This window comes from Nyctereutes procyonoides, unplaced genomic scaffold (genome assembly GCF_905146905.1).
Source record: "Nyctereutes procyonoides isolate TBG_1078 unplaced genomic scaffold, NYPRO_anot_genome, whole genome shotgun sequence".
Taxonomy (NCBI): Eukaryota; Metazoa; Chordata; class Mammalia; order Carnivora; family Canidae; genus Nyctereutes; species Nyctereutes procyonoides.
Window position 1 is genome coordinate 20,841,976 of NW_026575040.1, and position 17,647 is coordinate 20,859,622.

Genomic DNA, 17,647 nt, shown 5'->3' on the forward strand with positions numbered 1-17,647 from the left:
ACTCATTTGACAAAAGAACTTGCTAACCTTCCAGACCAGACTGGGTTCCACTGTTGTGCAACCTTCTTTCAGAGCAGCAACAAGCTCTACTTACTTGATAATGTTCACATCCCTATACTGTAGACTCTATGAGGCCAAGGATCATGAAAATCTTGCTCATTGCTTTATCAGTCATTAGAGCTTAACCTAGTCTCTGACTTGATAATGGTGTTTAGGAAACATTAATTTTAAAAATGTGTATGCATATACACAACATACATGCAGAAATACACACACACACATCTCCTTGGTCTAAACTGGTTCTTGGTAAAATTGTAAAGTAGATGGAAACTATTCTCAAGGCTGACCCTAACCCTCCAGAAATATCCCCATCCTCTCTTGTATCCTACTAGGGCCTCTCTTTCCTAACTCTGTACCCTCCCTGACACTTGAACCCTTCCCAGCTCCAAAATATGCTCATTCTACAATTCCTTCTGCAGAGAACTGCTTTCATTGCTTCCTTTAGGAAGGAGCTCATCAACTAATTCAGAAGGGATCACTAGTAGTAGGTAAAGGCTAAATGTGGCACTCTCCCAAGGTAATGGTACTATTTTAAAGGGAGATAAATTTTTGTAGTTCATGGAAGGACTTTCAATGATAAGCCACTGGTCAGGTAGAAAAATTCACTGAATGAGTAACCAGAAGACCTGAGTTCCCTAGCATTGGACCAATCACATGACATTTAATATGGGTTTCTTCAGGCGATATTTATGGCCAATCTTCCATATTTCTCTTCTTTAATGTCTCACAGTGGCTATTATTATCCCTGACACATATTAGGGGTATACACATATTTTGTGGAGTCACTGTTCTGCCACTGAGGAGTCTTATAGTCTACAGAAACTTTAGGTCTCTAAGCTTTGCTCTCTTCTACCTACCTACCTACCTACTTACCTGTAGTATTATTTTGAAGGTCAAATTGTGATGGTAACGAACGTATTCCATAGACTTCAAAATAGTAAATACATACTAAGTATTAGCACTCACAGTGGATTTTCCAGAACCCACTGTAGGTTTATAGGAAAGAGACTCGTCTGGATGAGTCCTTTTATGTGCTTGTCATATCAAACTATGTAGGTGACTTCTTTTTTCTCTTTTTTTAAAGATTTTATTTATTTGAGAGAGAACATGATTTGGGGGAAGGGTAGACTGAGAGAACAAGAAGCAGACTCCCTACAGAACGTGAAGCCCTACATGGGACTTAGTTCCAGGACCCTGAGATCATGACTTAAGCTGAAGTCAAACACTTAACTACTGAGCCACCCAGGTGTGCCTGCATATGATTTCTTGAAAGAAAGACCATCACTCTGAAATTACAGTTACAGATATTTCATACAATATTCATAATTAATGAATATTTACACAAATCCTGTAGGAGCTTAGAATTTACATAAAACAATTATATTTTGCATTAATAATCCTTAAATCTCATTTCTGAATATCTTAAATTTCATTTCAGAGTATCTTCACAATGTTGAAGACCAACTTTCCACAATTTTTCAATTCCACAGTATGGTAACAGCATATTTCCCTTTATTAGTATATTCCCCTCACCACATGTTTTCCCAGAATATGTTTGGTAATGGTACTGGAAGATTCCCTGCAGGGAGTTAAGCTACACTACAATTTTTTTTTAACTTTTAAACAGCAAGATACAGCCTTGCTATTACATGAGTATCTGGTCAAAGTTTTTTATTTTAAGATATTTATTTATTTATTCATTCACTCATTCATTCGTTTGTTCATGATAGACATAGAGAGAGAGAGAGAGAGAGGCAGAGACACAGGCAGAGGGAGAAGCAGGCTCCATGCCAGGAGCCCGACATGGGACTGGATCCCAGGACTCCAGGATCATGCTCTGGGCCAAAGGCAGGCACCAAACCACTGAGCCACCCAGGGATCCCCTGGTCAAAATTTTTAATACTTCATGTGAGTCTACAGAGCAGCAATATGATCAAATACAGGAATTATTCAAGTGGGAGACCCCCATATTAAGATTTATACAAACAATTGAATTCATCCTCTCCAATAAATATAGCCAAAGCCAAGTAAATCTTTTGGCTTCATTTCATAATGAAGACATCTTGCAAAAAACTGTTAAGAGGGCAGCCCGGGTGGCTTAGCAGTTTAGCACTGCCTTCAGCCCAGGGCATGATCCTGGAGTTCCTGGACCGAGTCCCACATCGGGCTCCCTGCATGGAGCCTGCTTCTCCCTGTGTCTCTGCCTCTCTCTCTCTCTCTCTCTCTCTCTGTCTCTCATGAATAAATAAATAAATCTTTTTTTTTAAAAGGCTGTTAAGAGTTCTTTTAGAATTAAAACTATGTATTATTCATCTTTCCTTCCTCTGTATTGCTTAGCAGAGTGGATATCTTCAATACCATTAAAGTCAATTGAACAATTCTTGGCATAATAGATTTTCAATCAGCCATCCATAGACAGTTTCCTGTCCTAGCTGGGCTGAGGTATGTGTGTGTGTATCTGGGGGTGTGTAATATAGCATTTTGGTTTAGACAAAAAAATAAGTAGAGAATTTAGTTATATTTGTAATTACATCAGGTAATTTGTTGTTTGTATTAGTAGAGGGAAGTAATTCTAACCCAACAGAACACTAGTTGGGAAGAACTGGTTAATGCACCCAAGAAGAGTAAAATATATATCAATTTAGAAAGCAGGGTAGGGAAAGAGTTGTTTGAATATGAATTTATCCACATATCTCAGGATTAAGTAAACAATTCATACATTTTCTCTAACTCCCTATATGTATATTTTCTTTTTATTGAATTCAAGTGATATATAGTTGGCTTCTAAATCCTTAGGTTAGTAGAAGTAATAAATATAAGAAATAGTTCCTAAAAAATTCAACATGCTAGAGAAAAAAAAAGAGTTCTGAACAGGCAGCTAAGAAGTTTTCATTGAAATGTTTTGTTTGGTTGGGTTTAAAGAGCTATGATCCATTTTATAAAAAGAGAGTGAAGTTACTTTTTTTAAAAAAGGAGGAAACATGGAAAATTTACCTGATAGCACACTGAAAATCAACTGAGTGGGGTATTAAAATAAATCTAACATTTAAAAGCTAAAGAAGATGGGGAAAACTTGGATAGTTCACTAGAGGGTATATATCTATAGTCTTCGGGAAATGATAATTTACATATTTTTCATTTGTGATTTTTGAGATATGAGCATTGTCTATCAAAGCTGAACATTACTCTAAAATAAATGAGATATGGAAGGATGTCTGGGTAGCTCAGTTAAACGTCTGACTCTTGGTTTCAGCTCAGTTTGTGATCTTATGGATTGTGAGACTGAGCCCAGGGTTGGGCTCCATACTCATTGCGGAGTCTGCTTGAGGATTCTCTTTCTGCCCCTCCTCACACTTGTGCATCCTCTCTCTCTTTCAAATAAATAAATACATACATACATACATACATACATAAGTCGTTAAAAATAAATGACATATGGCAACTTTTCTTACTGAAGCAAAGTATAAGATGCAAGGATGGTCAGTTTATAAGCTCAGGAAGTAAATAGTTAGGAAAGTATTTTCTTGGGAAAATACTGCATCCTGAGAAAATAAGGTACTTCCTTAGCAATAAAACAAGACCAGATCAAACAAGATTTTAAGAGAGGCTAAGAGTAGAGTTTTGTGGAATAAGTCAAAAAAGACAGGTTAAGGAGCATAGAATAAAACAAAGTGGAAGAAAATAAGGAGAAACCCCCAAATTAGTCATTAAAACGGAAAACGGGAATCATGGAAAATGGGAATCTAACTCAGTTAGGAGTTGGATTGAATATACATATATATATGAATTGAATATATATATGTATATATATGTATATATATATATGTAGTACTTTTTACTAGAAAGATAACGTTATAGTTAATATGATCCTTTCTGATATGAAAGGATGGGACTGGGTGTGTTATCTAGGGAGAATCTCTGGCCTAGGTAAACCAGAAGCCAGACAGATCAAGAAGGTGGTCCCAAGAACAAATAGAGCCCTCATCTACTGGGATTAGCACTCAAGGACAGAATATATTCAGCAATATGGAAAAATTACTGATAATCTATTTTAAAGGATTCTAAAATTTCCAAATCTCCCACAACAAACACAGAGTACTTTCTAAAATGTATTTTTATTTTTTGAATACCCTTTTAGTAGCTGTAGATAAAGTTGCATTTCACACTGTATAGGAGCTTCCTGTTTATACATCTCAGAAGACAAATGATACTGGTATTTATAGATGTGTATATATGTTCTATCTTTTTCTTCCCTCTTTTAAGAATCATAAAGCTTTTCTAAATCATGCTCAACACTTCATGGAAGTGACTTGCAAAGTAAAATGATTCTCATTGGCAAACAATAATCCTGGCTTTTCCTCAGTCTAAATGAAAACAAAACAAAATAAACAAGAAAACCAATCTTATATGTCACTTTCCTCTCTAGTATGTATTTTCTGATTATAATGAAATGCATGCTCACTGTAAAAATAATTTATAAAACAGGAAAAGCACTAACATTTTTATAAAGTTACTCAGTTTAATTTTTCAAAGTCATGTTTTGATTTGTGTTCTTTCAGGATTTTTTCTATTTATAGACAGAATGTAAGACAACACAATTAGGAATAAAACTGATAAACATCAGTTTTATATTAGTGAAGTGACTGCAAAAAAAGGCAATTTTAATTTTGTGGAGATACTGTTTTATTTGTAGAAACGAGGGTAAGACTCTCTTGCACCATACACAAAGATAAACTCAAAATGGATGAAAGATCTAAATGTGAGTCAAGATTCCATCAAAGTCTTAGAGGAAAACACAGGCAACACCCTTTTTGAACTTGGCCACAACTTCTTGCAAGATACATCCATGAAGGCAAGAGAAACAAAAGCAAAAATGAACTACTGGGGCTTCATCAAGATAAGAAGCTTTTGCACAGCAAAGGATACAGTCAACAAAACTAAAAGACAACCTACAGAATGGGAGAAGATATTTGCAAATGACATATCAGATAAAGGGCTAGTTTCCAAGATCTATAAAGAACTTATTAAACTCAACAGCAAAGAAACAAACAATCCAATCATGAAATGGGCAAAAGACATGAAGAGAAATCTCACAGAGGAAGACATAGACATGGCCAACATGCACATGAGAAAATGCTCTGCATCACTTGCCATCAGGGAAATACAAATCAAAACCACAATGAGATACCACCTCACACCAGTGAGAATGGGGAAAATTAACAAGGCAGGAAACCACAAATGTTGGAGAGGATTCGGAGAAAAGGGAACCCTCCTGCACTGTTGGTGGGGATGTGAACTGGTGCAGCCACTCTGGAAAACTGTGTGGAGGTTCCTCAAAGAGTTAAAAATAGATCTGCCCTACAACCCAGCAATTGCACTGCTGGGGATTTACCCCAAAGATACAAATGCAATGAAACTCCGGGACACCTGTACCCCGATGTTTATAGCAGCAATGTCCACAATAGCCAAACTGTGGAAGGAGCCTCGGTGTCCATCGAAAGATGAATGGATAAAGAAGATGTGGTTTATGTGTACAATGGAATATTACTCAGCCATTAGAAATGACAAATACCCACCATTTGCTTCAACGTGGATGGAACTGGAGGGTATTATGCTGAGTGAAATAAGTCAATCAGAGAAGGACAAACATTATATGTTTTCATTCATTTGGGGAATATAAAAAATAGTGAAAGGGAATAAAGGGGAAAGGAAAAAAATGAGTGGGAAATATCAGAAAGGGAGACAGAACATGAGAGACTCCTAACTCTGGGAAACGAACTAGGGGTGGTGGAAGGGGAGGTGGGCGGGGGGTGGGGGTGACTGGGTGAGGGGCACTGGTGACTGGGTGATGGGGACTTGACGGGATGAGCACTGGGTGTTATTCTATATGTTGGCACATTGAACACCAATAAAAAATAAATTTATTAAAGAAAAAAAGAAATGAGGGTAAGGAATGCTTTGACTCTGATAAGCCTCTTTAGCCATGTACAGTTTCTAGATTACAAAAGGGAAGATGTTCATATCCTAAACAGTTATTTTGTTTAAATTTCCTCCTCTAGGAAATTGGAATCTAAGGTAAAATGCTCTAATATGTCACTTTTTGAACAATTAGGACACAGAAAAAAATGAAATGCCTTCTCTGTTCATAACTATAAGAGAAAATTAAAATGAACCCAAGAAATAAAGCAATCAGGCTTCCTGCCAAAGGTAATGATTAGTATTTTTAGACCATCAATATTCCAATCAATCAACTGTTAATACAATAGGAACAAAGCATGTCTGCCTCCATTTGCCATGCCTTTTCTCTTTTTTCTCTACTATTTAACCAGTGATACAACTAATGAAGTTCTATTTTTCTCATCATCCTGTGAGTTTTCCTCATGGGAGTATGTAAACTATGACTTTCCTATAATAAAAGAAAAACCCCACATTTTGGTAATTACAAAAAAAATATGCTTCTTGTTTTGAAGCATTTTTATGTACCTTGATATGTGTTTTTTAGGAAAAAAATAAAACCTAGGGGTGCCTGGGTGGCTTAGTTGGTTCAGCTTTGAGTCTTGGTTTCAGTTTAGCTCATGAGCTCAGGGTTGTGAGACTGAGCCCTGTGTCAGGCTCTTAGCTCAGCACAGAGTCTCCTTGAGATTCTCTCTCTCCCTTCTTTCTATACCCCTCCCTATCCTCATGTACTGTGTCTCTAAAGAAATAAATAATATATTTTTAAAAAATCTATTTGCTATCCTGTAAGTACAATTTCACACAATTTGTAGACATAAGCACCAGAAAGATTTGCAGAACAAAGATCAGGTATAATGTGACCTTTGAAATTTGTTATAAACATGAAAACAGAACAATGGTATAATAAGTTCTTAAGTATAAAACAGCTTAATTTTAGGGCACCTGGGCAACTCGGTTGGTTTACCATTTGATTCTGATTCTTGATTTCAGCTCAGGTCATGATCTTGTGAGATTGAGCCCTGGATTGGGCTCTCTGTTCAGTGGGGGAGTCTGCTTCTCTCACTCTCTCTCTCTCTTTTTCCCACCCCAGTCTTCTCCCCCCACCACTCGTGCTCTCTCTGTCTAAAATAAGTAAATCATAAAAAAATTGCTTAGTTTCAGGTCCAATTTACTCATGAGAATAATCATCACATAAGACTGGCTGTAAAAGATAAAGTTATTCAGGTAAAGTTTTGTACCTGAAAATGTCAAGAGACCAAAAATTATGTGCCTATCTTTGGAAAAGTATAAGTACTTTGTTTTTACTTATATTGTTTGTTAACCAACACTAATTATCACTGACCTAAGTAACTTACTCAGTAAGTCCAAATAAAGAGAGTGAAAATGATAAAGATGATGATTCAATAATTCAAGAAGAGTACAATATAGGATTTACTTGTTATGACAGAAAATATGTTCTGGAAACAAATTAGGATAGATTTGTCATGTACTATATGTGCTGCTTTTACTCCAATTCAAACTTTAAATGAAAATATGTTTATACAGTTCTAAAGACTCCACCAAAAAAAAAAAAACACAGAATAAAATAAACTTAGTAAATTTTCATGATATAGCATCAATACACAAAGATGTGGTACATTTCTACACATGAATAACAAATTATCAGAGAAATTAAGAAATTTAATTTACACTTACATCAAAAAAGAATAAAAACCTAGGGACAAATTTAATGAGATGAAAGGTCAATACACTGAAAAGTTTAAGATATTAATGAAAGAAATTGGAGAAGACACAATAAAAGATATGCCATGCTCACAAGTTATAAGAGTATCATTAAAATGTTCAAACTACCCCAAACCACATATAGACTCAGTGCATTCCCTATGAAAATTCCAATGGCAGTTTTCACAAAAATACAATAATCAATCTTAAAATTTTCATGGAACCACAAAATTCCAAATAGACAATGCAATCTTAAAACAAAAACTGCAGGCATTACACTCCCTGATTTCAAACTTTATTTCAAAGATATGATAATCACAACAGTATTTACTGCATAGAAACAGACACATAGATCAATATAACAAAATAGAATTCAGAAATAAAACCACACACATATGACTAATAAATTATGATAAAGGAATTAAAGATATACAATGGGAAAAGGACAGTGTCTTTTCAAGAAATATGTTAGGGAAACTGAACAGCTACATGCAAAAGAATCAAATGGACTTCACAAAAAATTAATAAGAAATGAATTAAAGACTTGAATAATAAGAAGTGAATCAGACTCCTAGAAGAAAACATAGGTGGTAAGTTCCTTGACACTGGTCATGGCGATGATTTTTTTTTTTTATTTGACACAAAAAGAAGAGGCAACAAAAGCAAAAAATAAGTAAGTGGGACTACATTAAACTAAAAAGCTGCTGCACAGTAAGGGAAACCATCAACAAAATGAAAATACAACCTGCTGAATGGAAGAATATATTTGAAAATCATATATCTGATAAGAGACTAACATGCAAAATATATCATGAACTCATAAAACTCAAAAGCTAGAAAACAACCAACCTGATTTAAAAATGGGCAGAAGACCTGAATACACAGTTTCCAAAAAAAAGACATAGGTATGGCTAAAAAGGCAAATGAAAAGATGTTCACAATTACCAATCATCAAAGAAATGCAAATCAAAACCAAGTCATATCACCTTACATCTTTTCATTTGTTATCTCACTGATGTCCCCAAAAGTACTCTAGCAGTATTGATATATTTATTTTACACATTGGAAAACTGATCTGGCAACATGGTCGACTAAGTTGATATAGTCTACTAGAGAAGTGTTGGAAAAAATATTTTATTTTATTATTATTTTTTTAGTTTTTTTAAAGATTTTATTTATTTATAAGAGAGAGAGAGAGAGAGAGAGAGAGAGAGAGAGAGAGGCAGAGACACAGGCAGAGGGAGAAGCAGGCTCCATGCAGGGAGCCTGATGTGGGACTCGATCCCGGGTCTCCAGGATCACGCCCTGGGCTGAAGGCGGCGCTAAACCGCTGAGCCACTGGGCTACCCTGGAAGAAATATTTTAATATGTAAAAGAGCCCAAAAGAAATAGATTCTCCAGTTGGGCAGGGGTAGGGGTGTTGGGGGGAAAGGAGCTTACTGTCAGAAACGTGAAAGCTGATTTGATGGAAACCCAAAGGTTGTCTTTGGGATCCAATTAAACTCCATGGGCTACAAACTTGAGGTTTTCAGGCTATTCTCAGATGCGACATTTAGACTTGCCTTTTACTTAGTATGGGGATTGAGGGTAGTAATGAGACATTAAGCATTTGTAAATAATTTTTTTTAGGACAGAATTACTAGCTTTAAAGTCTGAAGACAAAGATACTACAAAAAAGAAAATTGCAGGCCAGCATCTTCAATGAACACAGATGCAAATATCCTCAAAAAATTTTAGAAATTAGCACATTTTTTAAAAATAATGCCCATGATCAAATGGCCAAGTATGATTTATTCCAGGGACATAAGGGTGGTTTAATATTCAGAAATCAATGTAATATATCACATTAACAAGAGAATTTTATATATATATATGTGTATATATATAGTTATACATATATATACAATATATATATATACAATTGTATATGTATATATACAATTATATATATATAATCATCTCAATAGATGTAGGAAAAGCATTTGATAAAACACAAAATCCATTCACGATAAAAAAAACCTCTCAACAAAGTAGGTTTAGAGGGAACATACCTCAACATAATAAAGGCCATATATGAAAAACTCACAGCTAACATCATACTCAATGGTGGAAAACTGAAAGCTTTTCGTCTAAGAGCAGGAACAAGACAAGGATGTCCAAACTTGGCACTTTTATTCAACATAGTACTGGAAATTCTAGCTGTAGCAATCAGACACACACAATAAAATAAAAAGCATCCAAATTGGTAAGGAAGAAGTAAGGTAGTCACTATTTATAGATACCATGATACTGCATATAGAAAATCCTAATGTCTCCACCAAAACAACTATTAGCACTGATAATTTGGTGAAAGTTATAGGACACAAAATTAATAAACACAAGTTTGTTGTGTTTCTATACACTAACAATGAAGCAGTTAAAAAGAGAAATTAAGAAAACAACCCATTTACAATTGAACCAAAAATAATAAAATACCTAATAATAAATTTAACCAAGAAAGTAAAAAAAAAACTATACTCTAAAAACTATGTTGTTCAGAGAAATTGAAGATGACAGAAGTAGAAAAGTGCATCATGCTTATATGTTATAAGAATATTGTTAAAATGTCCACACTACCCAAAGCAAACTACAGGTTCAGTGTAATCTCTATCAAAATAGTGATAGCATTCTTCACAGAACTAGAACAAATAATCCTAAAATTTGTATGGAACTACAAAAGACCTCAAATAGCCAAAGCAATCTTAAGAAAGAATAAAGCTGGAGGTATCAGAAGCCTACACTTTAAGATATACTACAAAACTGTTGTAATCAAAACAGTATGGTAATGGCACAACACTAGACATAGAGATCAATAGAACAGGATAGAGAGACCTAACATAAACCCACACCAATATAATCAATTAATATGACATAAGGGGTAAGAATATCCAATGGAAGAGACAATCTCTTCAGTAAATGATGATGGGAAAAGTGAACTACTTTTTAATATACCAAACACACAAACTCAAAATGATTACATACCAGGCAGCCCTGGTGGCTCAGCGGTTTAGCGCCGCCTTCAGCTCAGGGCATGTTCCCGGAGACATGGCATTGAGTCCCACATCAGGCTCCCTGCATGGAGCCTGCTTCTCCCTCTGCCTGTGTCTCTGCCTCTCTCTCGTGAATAAATAAATAAAATCTTTTAAAACATGATTAAAGACCTAGATGTCACACTTGAAACCATAAGCCTCCTGAAAGAAAAGATAGGCATGAACTTAACATGTTTCTGGATATGTCTCCTGAGGGAAAAGAAACAAAAGCAAAAATAAATTATTGGGACGATACCAAAATAAAAAGGTTTTGCACAGCAAAGAAAACTATCAACAAAACATAATGACAACTCACTGAATGGGAGAATATATTTGCAAATGATATATCTGATATGGGATTAATGTCCAAAATAGATGAAAAACTTATATAATTCAATACCAAAAATAAGCAATCCAATTAAAAAATAATTGGATCTATATAGACATTTTTCCAAAGAAAACATACAGATGGCTAACAGACACATGAAAAGATGTCCAATAACACTATCCATCAGGGAAATACTAATCTAAACCACAATGAGATATCACTTCACACCAATCAGAATGATGAATATCAAAAATAAGATAACAAGTATGGGTGAGGATGTGGAGAAAGGGAATCACCATGCACGGTTGGTGGGAATGTAAGTTCTACAACCACTGTGGAAAAAAGTATGGAGGTTCCTCAAAAAATTAAAAATAGAAGAACCATACAATCCAGTAATTCTACTAGAGAATATTTACCCAACGAAAACGAACACATTAATTTGAAAATTTTATATGCACCCTTATATTTATTGCTGCATTCTTTCTAATAGTCAAGATATGAAAGCAACACAGTTGTCCATCGATAGATGAATGGACAAAGAAGGAGTGGTATACACACAGAGGCACACATGCACAGTGGAATATTACTTGTCCATAAAAAAGAATGAGATCTAGTCATTTGTGATAAAAGAATGGACTTAAACAGCTTATACTAAGTGAATTAAGTCAGAGAAAGACAAAAAGCATATGATTTCATGCATATGTGCAATTTAAGAAACTAAACAAACAATCAAAGGAACAAAAGAGAGAGGCAAACAAGAAACAGACTCTTAATTATAAAGAAAAATCTTATGGTGACCAGAATGGAGGTATGTAGGATGGGTGGGATAGGTGATGGGGATGAAGGAGGGCACATGACATGATAAGCACCAGGTATGGTATGGAAGTGTTGAATCTGTGTATTGTTCATCTGAAACTAGTATAATACTGTATGTTAACTAGAATTTAAATAAAAATAAAAAATAAAAACAATGAAAAACAGGTGAATATACAAATAAGACTTAAAGACAATAAACCCCAATTTTTTTTTGCCCAAATGGAGGTGAGAGGGGAGACGAGTGAAACAGATAAAGGGTATTAAGAAATAAAAACTTTCGGGATCCCTGGGTGGCGCAGCGGTTTGGCGCCTGCCTTTGGCCCAGGGCGCGATCCTGGAGACCCAGGATCGAATCCCACATCGGGCTCCCAGTGCATGGAGCCTGCTTCTCCCTCTGCCTGTGTCTCTGCCTCTCTCTCTCTATCTGTGACTATCCTAAGTAAATAAAAATTTAAAAAAAAAGTAAAAAAAAAGTAAAAAAAAAGAAATAAAAACTTTCAGTTATAAAATAAATCAGAGATGAAAAATACAGCATAGGGAATATAGTCAATAATATTGTAATAACATTGTATAGGAACAGATGGTGACTACACTTACCATGGTAAACCCCAAGCAATGCATAGAATTGTCAAATTAATGTTATACCCCTGAAACTAATATAACACTGTGTTATACTTCAATAAAAGAAGTCGTATTTTCATTAAACATTTAGGAAACATCCACTATATTAAAATAAACGGTCTAGAGTATTTTAATCCATTTGTTGAAGAAGAGGGAAAACACAAGTCAGTCTTCACAAATGAAACTTGGAAAAGAAAGTAAAAAGAAAACACAGTATATTTTAAAAAAGTAATAGAGCTAAGCTCAAATATATTATGGTAAGTATAAGTTGACTAAATTCACCTGTAGAAAGGCAAATTCTCAGACTGAATTTAAAACTAAGCTATAAAAAAATAATAATAAAACTAAGCTATATGGAGAGCCCCTGGGTGGTTCAGTTGGTTAAATGTCTGCCTTCCAATCAGGTCATGATCCCAGGGTCTGGGATAAAGTCCTACATTGGGCTCCCTGCTCAGTGGGGAGCTTGCTTCTCCTTCTCCTACTGCCACTCCCCCTACTCCTGCAAGATCTCTCTCACAAATAAATAAATAAAATCTTAAAAATAAATAAAATTAAGCTACATGAGATACACAGGGTGCCTGGATGGCTCAGTTGGTTAAGCAGCTGATGCTCAGGTCAGGTATGTGAGATATAGCCCCAAGTTGAGCTCTGTGCTGGGTGTGGAGCCTGCTTGAGATTCTCTCTGTCCCTCTTCCTTTGCCCTTCACACCTTCTTTCCCTCTCTGGGAGGCGAAAAGAAAGAAAAAAAAGAAAAGAAAAGAAAAGAAAAGAAAAGAAAAGAAAAGAAAAGAAAAGAAAAGAAAAGAAAAGAAAGAGAAAGAAAGAAGAAAGAAAGAAAGAAAGAAAGAAAGAAAGAAAGAAAGAAAGAAAGAAAGAAAAGCTATGTGAGATACACATAAAACGCATTAAGACTTACAGAAGGAGCTAGAGAAAGTTCTATCATGGAAATAGTGATTATATCAATTTGGTAGAGGAGTATTAGTAGTATAGAGAAACTATTTTAAGTAAAAAGCATTTAAGAAATTAATAGGATTATTAGCAAAGTTGAAAGAAACAATTTATCAGGAATACAGAAGTCCCAAAACATGTACCCAACAAAAAAAGCTCATATGGGGTATCTACAAAACTGATCATCAACTAACCCATAAATTAGTCCATTAAACGCTAATCACTGAATATACAATATATGTCCTCTGAATACAATGTAGTAACAACAATAAAGTTCATTTGGTTTGTCTTTGAGAGAATAAATACTCTAAATTGAAGAGTCAAAATAATAATGTCACTTATTAGATATTTTTCTTTCTAAAGCTTTTATGGATATAGTTTCTTATGTTGTAAATATTCTTTTCTGTGTATGCAATAATAATAAAAATTTTTAAAACTCAGAATATTCAACTCAGAATGTTAGAAAAGTAGCTTCAGAGTGAATACAAAGAGGGCAGAAGATGAGTCTAAATAAAAAAAGAGGGATCCCTGGGTGGCACAGCGGTTTGGCGCCTGCCTTTGGCCCAGGGCGCCATCCTGGAGACCCGGGATCGAATCCCACATCGGGCTCCCGGTGCATGGAGCCTGCTTCTCCCTCTGCCTGTGTCTCTGCCTCTCTCTCTCTCTCTCTGTTACTATCATAAATAAATAAAAATTTAAAAAAAAAGAAATAAAATAGTAAACAAACAATATGGAGTCAAAAACACCAGAGAAATCTCTTGAAGTACTGATTTAAAAAAAAAGTACAAATCTGGTGAAAACAGCAAAATTTATAAACTGTATAATTATATAAACAATTTAATGAAATTTGAAATTTTAGGAAAAAAACAATGTTCTGGAGAAAAATATAAATTATCAAAATTGACTCAAGAATAAGTATTTAAAGAACATGGATGTGATTATTACACTAAATTTGAAGGTAGTCAAACAACTACTCTGAAAAAAATTACAACAAGACGGTTTTATTTTTTCTTTTTATTTATTTTTTAAGATTTTATTTATTTGACACAGAGAGAGCACAAGCAGGGGGAGAGGCAGGCAGAGGGCAAGGGAGAAGCAGGCTCCCCACTGAGCAGGGAACCCAACATGGGGCTCGAACTTCTGGGATAATATACAAGCTGAAGGCAAACACTTAACCAACTAAGCCACCCAGGTGCTCCCACAAGATGGGGTTAGAGACAAGTTTGCCCATCTTTCAAGGCAGAGAAAGAACTTTAACTTTATACAAACTATTCCAGAAAAGTGATAAAAAGGACAGCTTCCCAACTTATTTTACAAAGCTAGTTTATTGATGCCAAGATTGCTCAAAGACAGTAAACCATAGGCCACCAATGCAAAATCTTATATCATTAGCAAACATGTAAGAAAATTAAGGTCAAGAGAGTTTCAGTAACTTGTCCAAGTTCCCCCAACTAGTAAATAGTGGAGCTGGACATATATCTATCTGTGCTCTTGAAGATAAGACTGCTCTTGAAGAAAAATAGAAGTAGGACCAATAACAATACTTGTAAACAAGAAAAAATTATTTAAATTTGTGATTAGATGGAGTCCCATATCAGTGCACACTGGTATCTGACTCTCCGCTGCAAAGGTGACCCAGAGGCACTGGATTCAGCATGTACTCTGGATACCTCATTGCAGCTCTCTTCCCCACTTCCCAGACAGCCACCTGCTCTGCCTGGTGAGGCAATTTTCTTTTTAATTCCCACAAACTGTGAGATAAGTACGACTACCTTCCCTTTACAGATGAGATGAAGAAGTCTCAGGGAGGCAAAAAGTATAGAGTCCTGGAAGGTTGTAAGAGGTAGAGCTGAAATTCAAATTCAGGCCATATCACTTCAATTACATCACGTGGTTTGAAATAGTTCCTATTCTTGAGGAGAAGTCCAAGGTTAAGAGGTGTATGGTGAGCCAGCAGCATCCTGACTGACCCGAGGCATCAGACAGGTGTTCTGACCTGTTTCCATGTCACCTTTCTAGTATTATGCTAGGGACAGGGCCCAGGTCTGATCAAATTATTCCCATGCATAATTCTTGTAAATCCCTTTCATCAGGCCTGCACTTTAGTATTAGAAGGAGGGCCTCTTCTTTCCTGGATAAAGCAAGCTTGACTGAGAATTGACACTTTCTGGAAATAAGCCTTTAGATCAGCCCCCCAGCCACAGTAAGATACAAATTAACTAGACAGATACACAGCATTCTAGAATCCCTTTCAGGTTTGGGGGTTTACATTCCTCACTTTACTTGAGTTTCCAAAAATCCTCATTTGGCACTGTCAATTTAAATATTCTCACCTGTTGGAAGCTTTCATTATGACCTGTAGCAACAGGAGTGCAGAACACAGTGTTTCAGCTCCCCACTCACTCTATTATAAGCCTCATGATGGCACGGGTTTATAGCTAGTTGTTCACTGTCTCATTTCCAGAATCTGCGACAACGCCTGACACATAGTAGACACTCAATTAATATTTGAGTTATTGAACGGTTTTACTTGGATTGCCCCACTGTTGGGGCTATACCTAGGAAACTATCACTCTATGAAATCAAGCACAAAACTGGATAATATAGTGTCAGGCACACTACTATTGTGATCTATGGACACCAGATTATTATTCTTTCTTGTGTTACTAGGCCAGATAGAAATGTTCAGCAATTATGGTCCTTAAGGGCTTTTTAGACTGAGATTTCTGATCAGCCCCAATAGCTCCCTATGGGTGAAGTAGAATTGGTGATGGATGGGGGCACATGGCAGTGCTTCACCCACGGCTCACATTGTGTCAACGGGGGTGGTTCTGGCTAACCCACTGTCACCCTACATCAGACTTTAGAGCCCTTTCCTGCCTTGGAAGAGCTGACTGAACTTTTTACCATACATCTCTTTAATTAAAACAGATGTGTTACTGTTTGATATTTTCCACATGGCCAAGCTGTTTTCCTTCAGGTAAAGACACATATTTCATGCTTTCACATTGAGGGTGCCTAGGAAGACTTTCAGCACGGTAAAGTGGAAATTATTTGCTTCAGCATTTATGTTAGTTGCCCATGTAATGACTTAATGTGACAGCTTGTCAAGGGTGACATTTGATACGCCTGTTGTGTAGAAGTCATATTTCATTTACTTTTTGAGACATGGGCCCCAGGGAAATGGGCTTTAGGAATTTGAGAGGGAGCTGATGGACTCCTTTCATCCACCCAACACCCACACAGAAAAGTCTTTTACATAGGTCTTCTGAAACTGAAGAAATACAATGTATTTTTAAGTGGATGAAAAGTAGATCAATAACTAATTTAACCATAAAGTGAGGGTGTGCTCCCCAGTCAGGACCTCAGAGAGTGGAGTAGCTCTTCTAATTTCTCTCTTTCCTATAAACTTTCATAGGAATAAAAATTTGTACTTCAGACCAAATACCATATTTTAAATTTTTTTGAAAGAAGGAATAATATGAGTTTAATGATAAAAACCCTCAATCTTGATTACCCCTTCAAAAACAAAAGACTAGATACTTCAAGATTCAGCAAGCAATATGGTGCTTTCTCTTACACCAGAGGATGTTTAATTTTTCTTATATCCAAACTACAGTAGACTGGCTGGGCAGGAAGGAGTTACCCGGTCACAACATCCATTGCACATCAGAATTGCCGAATAGTTTTTTAAAAACCCCTTATACCCAGACCACATCTGAAGCCAGTTAAATCAGAATCACTGGGAGTGAGACCCAGGCATCTGCATGGTTTAAAGCTTCCACAGGTGATTCTAATGAGCCGAATTTAAGAATCCCTGACCTAGATATTTGCAGCCTACTTGTATTTTCTAATCATGTTGGGTCTTTCATTCAACAAGAATTTACAAAGTATCTATCTCATGCCAGACCTTGTACTAAGCAATAGGGATCAAAGTATTTCACAAGAACAACAAAGATACAGTGCTACCCTTAAGAATATTAGCATCTAAAGGAAAGGTTTACAAAGAGGTAAAGGAGGGATCCCTGGGTGGTGCAGCGGTTTGGCGCCTGCCTTTGGCCCAGGGTGCGATCCTGGAGACCCGGGATGGAATCCCATGTCGGGCTCCCGGTGCATGGAGCCTGCTTCT

The 17,647-nt window shown here is 36.0% G+C and overlaps 1 protein-coding gene across 2 annotated transcripts in view; it reads right to left on the reverse strand.

Moving 5' to 3' along the window:
- The window catches only part of UNC13C (unc-13 homolog C), a 546,797-nt gene that overhangs the window by 338,757 nt on the left and 190,393 nt on the right, over positions 1–17,647 (reverse strand). The gene's annotated exons all lie outside the window — the stretch shown is intronic.